Here is a 12,816-nt window from a genome sequence, read left to right as displayed (position 1 = left end):
AATGTGATACACCACATTAACAGACTGCAGAAGAAAAACCATATAATTATCTCAATAGATGCCGAGAAAGCATTTGATAAAATACAACACCCGTTCATGATGAAAACTCTAAGCAAATTGGGTATAGAAGGAACATTCCTCAATATAATCAAAGCAATCTATGAAAAACCCACAGCCAACATCCTATTGAATGGGGAAAAGTTGGAAGCATTTCCACTGAGATCTGGTACCAGCCAGGGATGTCCACTCTCACCACTGCTATTCAATATAGTTCTGGAGGTTCTAGCCAGAGCTATTAGGCAAGAAAAAGAAATTAAAGGGATACAAATTGGGAAGGAAGAACTCAAACTATCCCTCTTTGCAGATGACATGATTCTTTATTTAGGGGACCCAAAGAACTCTACTAAGAGACTATTGGAACTCATAGAAGATTTTGGCAAAGTAGCAGGGTATAAAATCAATGCACAAAAATCATCAGCCTTTGTATACACAGACAATGCCATTGCTGAGGAAAAACTTCTAAGATCAATCCCATTCACAATAGCTACAAAAACAATCAAATACCTTGGAATAAACTTAACCAAGGACGTTAAAGATCTCTACGATGAAAATTACAAAACCTTAAAGAAAGAAATAGAAGAGGATACCAAGAAATGGAAAAATCTTCCATGCTCATGGATTGGAAGAATCAATATCATCAAAATGTCCATTCTCCCAAAAGCAATTTATAAATTCAACGCAATACCAATCAAGATACTGAAGACCTTCTTCTCAGATCTGGAAAAATTGGTGCTGAAATTTATATGGAGGCACAAGAGACCTCGAATAGCTAAAGCAATCTTGTACAACAAAAACAAAGCCGGAGGCATCACAATACCAGATTTCAGGACATACTACAGGGCAGTTGTAATCAAAACAGCATGGTACTGGTACAGAAACAGATGGATAGACCAATGGAACAGAATTGAAACACCAGAAATCAACCCAAACATCTACAGCCAACTTATATTTGATCAAGGATCTAAAACCAATTCCTGGAGCAAGGACAGTCTATTCAATAAATGGTGCTGGGAAAACTGGATTTCCACGTGCAGAAGCATGAAGCAAGCAAGACCCCTACCTTACACCTTACACAAAAATCCACTCAACATGGATTAAAGACCTAAATCTATGACCTGACACCATCAAGTTACTAGAGAACATTGGAGAAACCCTTCAAGATATTGGCACAGGCAAAGAGTTTCTGGAAAAGACCCGGGAGGCACAGGCAGTCAAAGCCAAAATCAACTATTGGGATTGCATCAAATTGAGAAGTTTCTGTACTGCAAAAGAAACAGTCAGGAGAGTGAAGAGACAACCGACAGAATGGGAAAAAATATCTGCAAACTATGCAACAGATAAAGGGTTAATAACCAGAATCTACAAAGAGATCAAGAAACTCCACAAAAACAAAACCAACAACCCACTTAAGAGATGGGCCAAGGACCTCAATAGACATTTTTCAAAAGAGGAAATCCAAATGGCCAACAGACACATGAAAAAATGTTCAAGGTCATTAGCAATCAGGGAAATGCAAATCAAAACCGCAATGAGGTTTCACCTCACCCCGGTTAGAATGGCTCACATTCAGAAATCTACCAACAACAGATGCTGGCGAGGATGTGGGGAAAAAGGGACACTAACCCACTGTTGGTGGGAATGCAAACTGGTCAAGCCACTATGGAAGACAGTCTGGAGATTCCTCAGAAACCTGAATATAACCCTACAGTTCGACCCAGCCATCCCACTCCTTGGAATTTACCCAAAGGAATTTAAATTGGCAAACAAAAAAGCGGTCTGCAGCCTAATGTTTATTGCAGCTCAATTCACAATAGCTAAGACCTGGAACCAACCTAAATGCCCATCAACGGTAGACTGGATAAAGAAATTATGGGATATGTACTCTTTAGAATACTATACCGCAGTAAGAAACAACGAAATCCAGTCATTTGCAACAAAATGGAGGAATCTGGAACACATCATGCTGAGTGAAATAAGCCAATCCCAAAGGGACAATTACCATATGTTCTCCCTGATCGGTGACAACTGACGGAACACCAAAAAGGAAACCTGCTGAAGTGAAATGGACACTATGGGAAACGGTGACTTGATCAGCATAGCCCTGACTGTTAATGAACAACTTAATACATTATCCCTCTTAGTAGTTTTTTTGTCTGTTCTACGTAATATGACTGGTTTAATTCTGTAATTAATACACAGTTATTCTTAAGTGTTAAAAATTAACTGAAATGGGATCCCTGTTAAACATAAGAGTGGGAATAAGAGAGGGAAGAGATGTATACTTTGGGACATGCTCAAGCTGACTTGCCCCAAATGGTAAAGTTAAAAACATACCAGGGGATTCCAATTCAATCCCATCAAGGTGGCATGTACCAATGCCATCTCACTATTCCAAGTGATCAATTTCAGTTCACAATTGATCATAATGAAAGGACTAAGAGTCAAAGGGAGCACATAAACAAGTCTAGTACCTGCTAACACTAACCGATGGAATAAATAAAGGGGAGAGTGATTCAACATGGGAAGTGAGATACTCAGCAGACTCATAGAATGGCAGATGTCCTAAATAGCACTCTGGCCTCAGAATCAGCCCTAAAGGCATTCGGATCTGGCTGAAAAGCCCATGAGAGTATTTCAGGCATGGAAAGCCAAGACACTCTGGCAAAAGATCTCTGTGAGTGAGATCCCAGTGGAAAGAACAGGTCATCAAAGAAGGAGGTACCTTTCTCTGAAGGGAGGAGAGAACCTCCACTTTGACTATGACCTTGTCTAAACAAGATAAGAATCGGAGAACTCAGAGGGCTTCCATAGCCTTGGAAACTCATGACTGGAGCATAGGGAGATTACTGATGCCATAGACAGGAGTGTCAATTGGTAAAGTCAACAACAGGAGTCACTGTGCACTTACTCCTCATGTAGGATCTCTGTCCCTAATGTGCTGTGTATTGAGATTTAATGCTATAACGAGTACCCAAACAATATATTTCACTTTGTGTTTCTATGGGGGTGCAAACTGTTGAAATCTTTACTTAATGTATACTAAACTGATCCTCTGTTAAAAAAAAAAAGAAAAAAGAAAAAAAAGAAATTATCAACTCCCAACTTGACTCTCACTGGGATTAAACATGACATTTAAAAAAAATCATCTATTATTTTTCACTTTATGTTTCTGTGTGGGAGCAAACTGTTGAAATCCTTACTTAATGTATACTAAGCTGATCTTCTGTATAATAAGATAATTTCAAATGAATCCTGATGTGAATGGAAGGGGAGAGGGAGTGGGAAAGGGGAGGGTAGTGGGTGGGAGGGACGGTATGTGGGGGAAGCCATTGTAATCCATAAATTGTACTTTGGAAATTTATATTCATTAAATAAAAGTTAAAAAAAAATGCCCTGAATTGCCCTATTTAAGAACAACTTTTTGGGCTACTTGAAAGGCAGAGAAATACAGCAAGATATTCCACTCACCAATTTTTCTACCCAAATGCCTACAATAGCCAAGACTGGGGCAGGCAACAGCCAGGAGCCCTGCACTCCCCTGTGGGCAGCAGAGTCCCAAGCTCTTTGACTACTGTCTGTTGGCTCTCAGGAGCATCAGCAAGAAGCTACACTGGAAGTGTGACATGGTAGGACTTAATGGTACTCTGATACAGGAAGCAGGCATCCCAAGTAATGGCACAACCCACTGTGTTACAACACCCACACCCTAAATTGTTAAATTTTAAATAGTTGATAGGTCTGAATATTTGTATCCCCCTCAGAATTCATATGTTAAAATCCTAACCCCCAGAGTGATAGTGTTAGGAGGTACCAATTTGAGGAGGTGAATAGGTCATGGAGGAGGCCTGGGAGAGACCTTCATTTGCTTCCAGTATGAGGTCACAGTGAGAGGACAGCTGTCTGTGAATCAGGGAGCCTAACCAGACACCGAATCTGCCAGTGTCTTGATCTTGCCTGTTGCTTATGAGTCGCCCAGTTTATGGTGTTTTAGTATAGCAGACTGAATGGACTAAAACAATAACCAGAATAAAATTTGCCAGCCCCTCTAATTTTTTTTAAAGTTGAAAATAATTATTTTAATAATCAAAATTGCAAATATTTATTGGCACTGAATGATGTTTTGAGATGTCTCCGTTGTAGAATGGCTAAATTAAGCTAGTTAGCATGCATCACCTCACACACTTAACCATTTTCTGTGATGAAAATACTTAAAATGTACTCAGTGATAGCCAAAAATTTGATTCATTGTTATTACTACAGTCACCATGTTTTAGAATGCCTTATAATACAAGGGTTAACAAGTTTAAGGCCAGGGCCAGTATTTGGCCTAGTGGTTAAGAAATTGGTTAAGGTGCCCATGACCCACATAAGAGTCCCTGACTCTAACTTCTAGTTAATGTAGACCCTGGAAGCAACAGTGGTGGCCCCAGTAACTGGATTCCTGACACCCACATGGTAGACTTGCATTGAGTTCTAGCTTCAGCTCCAAACTGGGGCTCTTCCAGGTGTTTGGCAGGTGAGCCATTCCATTAGTGCTCTCTTTGTGTTTGTCTCAAGTAAAAAAATAAAATAAAATAAAAACCAAAAAGATTCATGACCAACATCTCTTTGCAAACATCTCTTTTTTTTTAACTTTTATTTAATGAATATAAATTTCCAAAGCACAGCTTATGGATTACAATGGCTTTTCCCCCCCATAACTCCCTGCCACCTGCAACCCTCCCCTCTCCCGCTCCCTCTTCCTCTCCCCTTCCATTCATATCAAGATTCATTTTCAATTATCTTTATATACAGAAGATCAATTTAGCATATATTAAGTAAAGCTTTCAATTTAGCATATATTAAGTAAAGCACCCACACAGAAACACAAAGTGTAAAATACGGTTTGAGTACTAGTTATAGCATTAAATCACAATGTACAGCACATTAAGGACAGAGATCCTACATGAGGAGTGAGTGCACAGTGACTCCTGTTGTTGACTTAACAAATTGACACTCTTGTTTATGGCATCAGTAATCACCCTAGGCTCTTGTCATGAGCTGCCAAGGCTATGGAGGCCTTTTGAGTTCGCCGACTCTGATCATATTTAGACAAGGTCATAGTCAAAGTGGAAGTTCTGTCCTCCCTTCAGAGAAAGGTACCTCCTTCTTTGATGACCTGTCCAAACATCTCTTATTCCCACCCCAAGCCACATGCAAAACACCATTCTACTGCTTGCTTCTGTGAATTTGACTTTCTTGATTCCCCATGTAGGTGATATTATATAGTTTCTGTATTTCTGTGACTGTATTACTTCACTTAATGTAATGTCCTCTGGTTTCATCCATGCTGTCACAAAGGATAGGATGCTTTTCTTTTCTGAGACTGAATATTATTCCTTAGTATATGTAGACCACATGGTCTGTCTTCCGTTTATGTGTTGTTAGGTTGATTTTATATCTTGGCTGTTGTGAATAATGCTATAGTGAATATGGGAGTGCAAGCATTGCCTTGATATGTTGAGTTCATTTATTTCTTTTGGAGATATACCCAGAAGTGGGTTTGGTGAATCACATGGTAATCCTATTTTTGAAGAACCTCCATTTCTACATTTTCTACTAATTCACACACATTCCCGCCAGCATTGTGCTGGTTTCCTTTTATCTGAATCCTTGCTACCTATAGTTATCTTTTGTCTTTGTGATTATGGCTATCCTAACAGGTATGAGGTACCACCTCATTTTGGTTTTGAGTTGCATTTTTATGATAATTAGTGGTGTTGAACACGTTTTCATATACTTGCTGTCATATGTGATCTTCTGTGACAAGTTGTTCAGATCCTTTGCCCATTTTTAAAGTTACTTATTTTCTTGATATTAACCTCTTATCAGATTTGTAGATTTTTTTCCTGTACTTTCTTGATTGTTCCATTGCTGTTTAGAAGTTTTCATTTGATATGTTCCTTTTATTCTATTTTTAGTTCTGTTACCTGTGTTTCTGGGGCCTTTAATTCTTTTATATGTTAATATTGGTCATTTGTATCCCAGCAGCCATGATCCTTAAGGTGAGTGTAGCCCACCTTAAACAAACAAAAAAAAATGTTAGGACAACATTTTCGGGGTGGGGCGAGAAGGAAACTTACTTTAAATGAACACCAGCCTGTACTCTATGCCCAGGAAGCTTATTTGGATTCTCCAAACAGGCTTTGCGCATCTGCTTGTACCAGTGGTTCTCCAGGTGTGGTCCCTGGACCAAGAGTGTCAGCATTACCTAGGAACTGGAGATTAAGTACAAATTCTCAGGCTCTGCCAAAATTGTCAATCTGGGGACAGGACCCGGAATCTGCACTTGGACACGCTCTCCAGGTGATCTTGATGCATGCCCCGAGTGTCTACCGTTCTCTCCACTTAAGATGCTGTGCTTACCTCTGAGTGTGTTCTAAGCATCTGTGCCTCTTGGTTCAGGTCCAGTGCCACACTCACAGCTGCCTCCCACTCTCTCTGCACTGTGTGAAATGCTGCTAGTTTGTTGGTTAGTCCTTCCACGTTGAGACTTGACTTAGTATAGGGATTTGTGTCTTTTTCTTGCTTAAAAAATCATAGAGGTCCTTCAAAGGTTTCTGTGTCCCGTGACTGGGAGACAGGGTAGATACACAGGAACTTCAGAAAGTTTGTGGAAGGGGCAGATGTTTGTCCACATTCCATTTAGAGTACCTGGATTTGGTACTGGGCTCCAGCTCCTCATTCCAGCTTCCTGCCTTGCACACCCTTGGAGGCAGCAAGTGATGGGGCCAAGTCGGTGGGTTCCTGCCACCCATGTAGGCGGTCTGAGATGAGTCCATGACTTGGGCCCAGCCAGGCCAGCAAATGGCAACTTTGTCTTTCTGTCTTTCCAAAAACAAACAGTTCATGTATAAGTAGAATTAAAAGATAAGCTCACTTGTGCATTAAAAACTTTGAAATCTGGACAGATATTAAAAGATGCTGCTGGTGATGCTTGCATTCCATGTTAGAGTACCTGGGTTTGAGTCTTGGCTCTGCTTCTGATTCTAGCTTCCTGCTCAGGTCCAGAAAGGGAGGCAGCAGATGATGGCTCAGTTGGTTGGGTGCCTGCCACCCATGTGGGAGACCCAGATTGATTTCCTGGCTCCTGACTTGAGCCTGGCCCAGTCACTGCTGTTGCAGGCATTTGGAGAGTGAACCAGCAGGTGAGATCTCTTCTCTTTCTCTCTACCTTTCACATAAATAAAACTTAAATCACAAATTTTTAAAAATTTTGAAATCATCTTTATTAAGGGATGTTTAAAAAGTTCATGGATTTTAGAATTTTTTGCACCAAAACAAACTTAGGTTTCAGTTTCATTTTTCCATTTACTTTTGGAAGTACTTTTGTAGAGTAATTAGAGGGAAGGAAAGATGAAGCAGAGTGCTATTTTTGGATAGTAGAAACGTTGGGATTAAATTAAAAAAAAAAAAGGTTTTTTTCTTACGGAATTTTATTACGCTTGCTTGTTCCTTAGCTCCCTGCCTATTTCATTGCTATTTGTCGTATTTTAACTGTGCTATGCTATTTGGAATCCCAGGTTATCAGGGGAGCTTTGACGTGGTCGGTTTTGAATACCACAGACGGGGCAGTTTGTGCTGAACAGGAATATTGTTTCTCTCCGTTCTGGAGCTATGATGTTCAAGGGCCTGGCAGCTTGCAAGAACCTTCTTGCTGCATCATCCACGGTAGAAGGTGGAGGGGCAAGAGAGGGTGAGAGTGCACGAGAAAGCAAAGAGGAAGCTGAGCTTTCTCAGGGACCCTCCCCTGAGAGGATGGCGTTGAGCATCGGTGAGAGCTATACCTCCATGCGCGAAGCGCTGCCGATCAGACCCCGCTTGCTGACACTACTTCATTGCCAGCCAAGCTTCTGGCACCTAACTTTGGAGGTTACATTCAAACCATATAACAGACTTGCTTTACAAGTATCGTGAGGTTATCTGAAATGAACTTTGAAGGTAGTTATTGGTGGGGTAGTAGATGATTCTGATTTTTGCCTTTAGGGTATAACAAAGTGTCTTTCAAGGAAGAAGTCCTTTGTGTGGAAATTATTTCATTAGTTTCATACCTGCAGTAGGATTCAGATAATTAGAACACTGTTTACCCTGCAAAATTTAAATAATTGAAGATACCATTTAAAAAGTTTTAGACATGTATTTTCTTATTGAACAGTAATAGGATCTGTGTTTTCCAATTTCTGGGATAAAAATTAAACTCGGTTAGTGGTTGGTGCTGTCTCATCTCATTACAGCAGCAGTAGCGTTTACTTATTAAAATAAACCTCTTTTCAACCACAGATAGACTTTTCGGCTTAGGCTCGTAACTGAGGTTGTGTCGGGATTGAGTATCTTGCCTTGAACAGACTTCTTGGGCTCTATTTGTTTCCCACAATTTTCTGCATGTTTGTCTCAAATGAACCATAAAATGATTCAGTGCCAACATGTGGTTTTAATAACAAATAAGCTTGGGCAAATGAATGTTGACTTAGAATTTGAAGTTTTATACATACGCCATGACTTTAACTTCCGAGGCAGTTTATACCTCAGCACTCAGTGTTCAAGATAATTCAGCAGTTACTGTTTGGAGTTTTTCACTCTTCGTACCTGTTAGGAAAAGAGTTGCAGATTGGTGCCTCCTCACACAGGCCACCACAAATGTTAGGAAAAGAGGCGCAGAATAGAGAGGAGGCAGTGTACAAATTTACAGCCAGACCGAATTTATTCAGAGAAAATAAATTGGTAGTGGTGGGTGACCAACTGCTGCCATACACCGGATGGAACACGTGGCAGAAGGCCCGACCCCAAGCCATTTTAGGATGGCTATGGATGGGGGTGGAGGAGGAGACAGCAGGTGGAGGGGAATTCCTGGAACTAGTCTTTCAGGTGGCCAGTGTGGGGGGTGGGGTATGAAGGCAATAGGGTGTGAGACTCAAGGGCAAGGAATAAATTGCAGTGTTCATCTGACTTTTGGACAAGGAGAATGGCTAAGGCTTATGTCTGTTCCATCAGTACCTTACATGAGGTACTGCTGATGATCAGAAACCACATATTGATAAGTAATTTTCTGCAAGTTTTTCATAGTGCATTTCTATTCAAGTTTTATGATTAAACAGGAACAAACTTCCCAAGCCTTTTTTGGGGGGTGGGGTTTATTATGGCTTATATTGCACCAAAATGATAATTTCAAAACAATGAAATACAGTTTTAAAACTCATTTCTTAACAGAGGTTCCTGTTGAAAACAGAAGTTTTGAAGTCAGGATGTAGTAAGATAGCTGCTTTGAGCATTAGGCTTAGGCATGAATGGAGATTGTGCATTATCGCTGTGTGTGCTGGAGCAGCATGAGGCAGCAGGCTGTGTTCCTGCGTCTGTTCCCGCAGTAGGTAGTGGAGGAGGGAGTTGGAGGCGCTGGGAAGGGTGATGAGAGGAATTGAGTTAGGAGAGGCCATACTGAAATTGAATGTATTGGAGTAGGAGTGTGGCCTAGTGGTTGAGATGCCCCTCAGGGCACCCACATTCCATATTGGAGTGCCTGGGCTCAAGGCTCAGCTCTGCTCCGGAGCCCAGCTTCCTTGTGATGCACACCCTGAGAGGCTGCAGAGGATGTCTTAAGTACTTTGGTCCCTGCTGCACACCTGGGAGACCAGGATTGAGTTCAAAGCTCCTGACTTCAGCCTAGCCCAGTGTGAGTAGTTGGAGGCATTTGGTGAATGAATTGCAGATTTGTTTCTTTGCCTTTCAAATTAAACAAATAAGTAAAAAATAACTCCAGTCTTTAAAAAAAATTGAGTTTCTTGCCTTTAATAGTCTTCGACTAACTTACAACTACATTTTCCCTATCAACTTTACAGTAATAAAAAGGATTAAATTTCATTTATAAGCCCAGATTTTCTGTGTGTATGTGTGTGTGTGTGTGTTTTCCTTTTGCTTTCCTTTGCTTTTCTTGTTACTTAGCTTCTGGGTTTGGAGACTTACAGAGGGAAACTGATGAGAGGGAGATGGTTTTGTACAAATATATAACAGCTCACAAAGGAACGTGACTTGGTTAGAATTTGACCATCTTTAAAAGGGCATGTGGATCTTTGCAGAGAACAAGTGACTTCTTAGAATGGAGAGGGAGGGAAAGGCTGTGGAGAAACAAAAGACCTTTTGGAATGGTAATTAGCCCTTAGAGAGTAAATGGGAGACACTGTTTTGTGCCCGTGTTTGGTTGGGTATGATGTAGGCTGCTCCAGGAAGAGATCATTAGAACTGTTCTCGGCCTGGGCTGTTCTGACCATTGAGTTCTTTTGGGAGTCTGTGCTTGCAGACAGCTCAGGATTTCAGGAACTCTGCTGCCTTCAGCTCAGGGTGTTTTCATGCCAGGGTGGCTCCTTCCGGATTCTTTTATGTCATCATTTTTGTTTGGTTTTCTAAAACTTCTGGAGCAAATGTTTTATATTTACACCATCATTTTTTCTCTTCAAAGCACTTGTTCCTTTTAAATCAGTTTTATTGAGATGTTATTTTACAGGCAAGAAATTGTGCCATTTATAGTGAACAGTTTAGTTTGTTTTGACATACTTATCTAGCCTTGTAGCCTCATCACTTCAGTTAAGATAGAGATACAAGTGTGGAACAGGTGTCAACATCTGGATCAGATGGTAAATATTTTAGATTTTGTGGGCCCTAGAATCCCATTGCAACTGCTCCGCTTTGCCTTTGTAGTGGAAAAGCATCCAGCAGCAACACCTAAGTGCATTGGCAGGGCTGTGTTCCAGTAGAACTTTATTTACTGCAGCAGGCAGCCAGCCTGTAGCTTACAGCTTGCCCGTTCCCAATATAGGACATTTTCATCAGCACTGGAAATGTTCTCTGTGCCCCTGAACTGTTAGATCTCCAGATCTAGTCCCAGCTCCAGCCAACCAGCTGTCTAGCCCTTTAGATTTGGTTGTGTACTCTAGAGAATTTGAAACAAATAAATCATATAGTATGTCCTCTTTAGTGTCTGCTTTCCTTTATTCAGCATAATGTTTTGTGATTTCAAGCATTTTTTCCCTGTGTCTGTATTTCATTGCTTTTTGTTGTTGAGTAGTATTCACTGGTAAAAATACACAGGGACTTCAGGAAATTCTTGGCAGACATTTGGCTTAGCTGCTAAGATGCAGTTAGGAGGGGACTGGTGCTGTGGCACAGCGGATTAAAGCTCTGGCGTCCCATGTGGGTACTACTACAGATCCCGGCTGCTGTGCTTCCAGTCCAACTTCCTGCTGATGTGCCTGAGAGGTCAGCCGAGGAAGGCCCAAGTGCTTGGGCTCCTGCACCTACATGGGAGTCCCAGAAGAAGCTCCTGGCTCCTGGCTTCAGCCTGGCCCAACCCCAGTTGTTGCGGCCATTGTGGCCATTTGCGAGTGAACCAGTGGATGGAAGACCTCTCTCTCTCTGCCTCTCTACCTCTCTCTGTATCTCTGCCTTTCATATAAATAAAATAAATTAAAAAAAAAAAAGAAAGATGCAGTTAATATTGCCTGCATCCCCTGTCTGGGGACCTGTGTTCGATTCCTGGCTCTGGCTCCTGACTCTAGCATCCTGCTAACACAGTATTGATGGCCCAAGTGGTTGTGTTCCTCCTGCCTGTGTTCAGCCCCCTACTTAACATACAGGGAGTGATCCAGTGGAAGGGAGATCTGTCTCTTTCTCTCTCTTTGTGTTTTGGCCTCTCAAAATAAGAAAAAATTTTGAGAAGTTCTTAGAAATGTGGAATTAAAAGGTTATTATGTAACTTTTTGGATATTTGTTTTTAATTTTGCGGGAGGAGGGGTAGATAACCAGGAGTGGAATTCCTAGGCCTTATGGTGTAACTTTTAAAGAAACTGCCAAACTGTTTTCCAAAGTGATAGTATCATATTACACTCCTGTCAGCTGTATGAGAGAGTTCTGGTTGCTCTGTGTCCTTGTCAAAACTTGATTTTGCCTTTTAATTTTCTGCTTTTGCATTCTGTTATGCATTCTTGTTACATGTTTTTCTTGCTTTACTATACTGACTGGGACTTCCAATAAAATGCTGAAGAGAAGTGATAACCAGTGGATATTGTTGCTCAGTTTTGGGAAAGACACACAATCTTTTGCCATTAAATACTATGTTAGCTGATTAAAAACATTTTTTTTAAGATTTATTATTTGAAAGAGTTAGGGAGAGAGGAAAGGGGAGAAAGAAAGAGAGAGATCAAGAGATCACTGGTTCACTCCCCAGACGGCCACAACAGCCAGGGCTGTGCCAGGCTGAAGCCAGGAGCTCCATCCAAATCTCCCACAAGTACTTGGGCATCCTCTGCTGCTTTTCCCAGGCCATTAGCAGGGAGCTGGATAAGAAGCAGAGCAGCTGCCACAAGTACCAGTGTCTGTATAGGGCGTCAGCATCATAGGCGGTGACTTTTCCCACTGCACCACAGTGCCAGCCTCAGTTGTAGAACTCTTACACATATCATTTATGCAGTTGAAAAAGTCTCTACTATTACTAGCTTACTAGTAATATGGTTTTTCTTTTATTCTATTTCAGTGGTCATATGGTTTTTCATCATTCTAAAATCAAAACTATTTTGATTTTATTTGATTGGCAAATTAAATTGACTTTAGAATGATGAAGCAACTTTGTATTCCTAGGATAACTTGTTTTTGTAAAGATTTAGTTATTTATTTGAAAGAGTTACAGAGAGAGAGAGAGAGAGAGAGAGAGAGAGAGAGAGAGAGAGAGAT

General features: G+C 41.0%; 1 protein-coding gene across 19 annotated transcripts in view; it reads left to right on the top strand.

Moving 5' to 3' along the window:
- The window catches only part of SLC25A26 (solute carrier family 25 member 26), a 156,680-nt gene that overhangs the window by 96,676 nt on the left and 47,188 nt on the right, over positions 1 to 12,816 (top strand). For 2 of the 19 annotated variants that reach the window (XR_016214230.1, XR_016214229.1), the window contains one exon: positions 7,093 to 7,247. The exons of the other annotated variants lie outside the window; for them this stretch is intronic. The gene's annotated coding sequence lies outside the window, so the exon portion shown is untranslated. The remainder of the gene's footprint in view (positions 1 to 7,092; positions 7,248 to 12,816) is intronic. 19 annotated transcript variants of the gene reach the window in all.

Source organism: Oryctolagus cuniculus, chromosome 10 (genome assembly GCF_051225735.1).
Source record: "Oryctolagus cuniculus isolate XC-2025 breed Fujian yellow rabbit chromosome 10, ASM5122573v1, whole genome shotgun sequence".
In the NCBI taxonomy this organism is placed as follows: Eukaryota; Metazoa; Chordata; class Mammalia; order Lagomorpha; family Leporidae; genus Oryctolagus; species Oryctolagus cuniculus.
The sequence above is the reverse complement of the archived record's forward strand: the minus strand, read 5'-3'. Positions and strand labels throughout refer to the sequence as shown.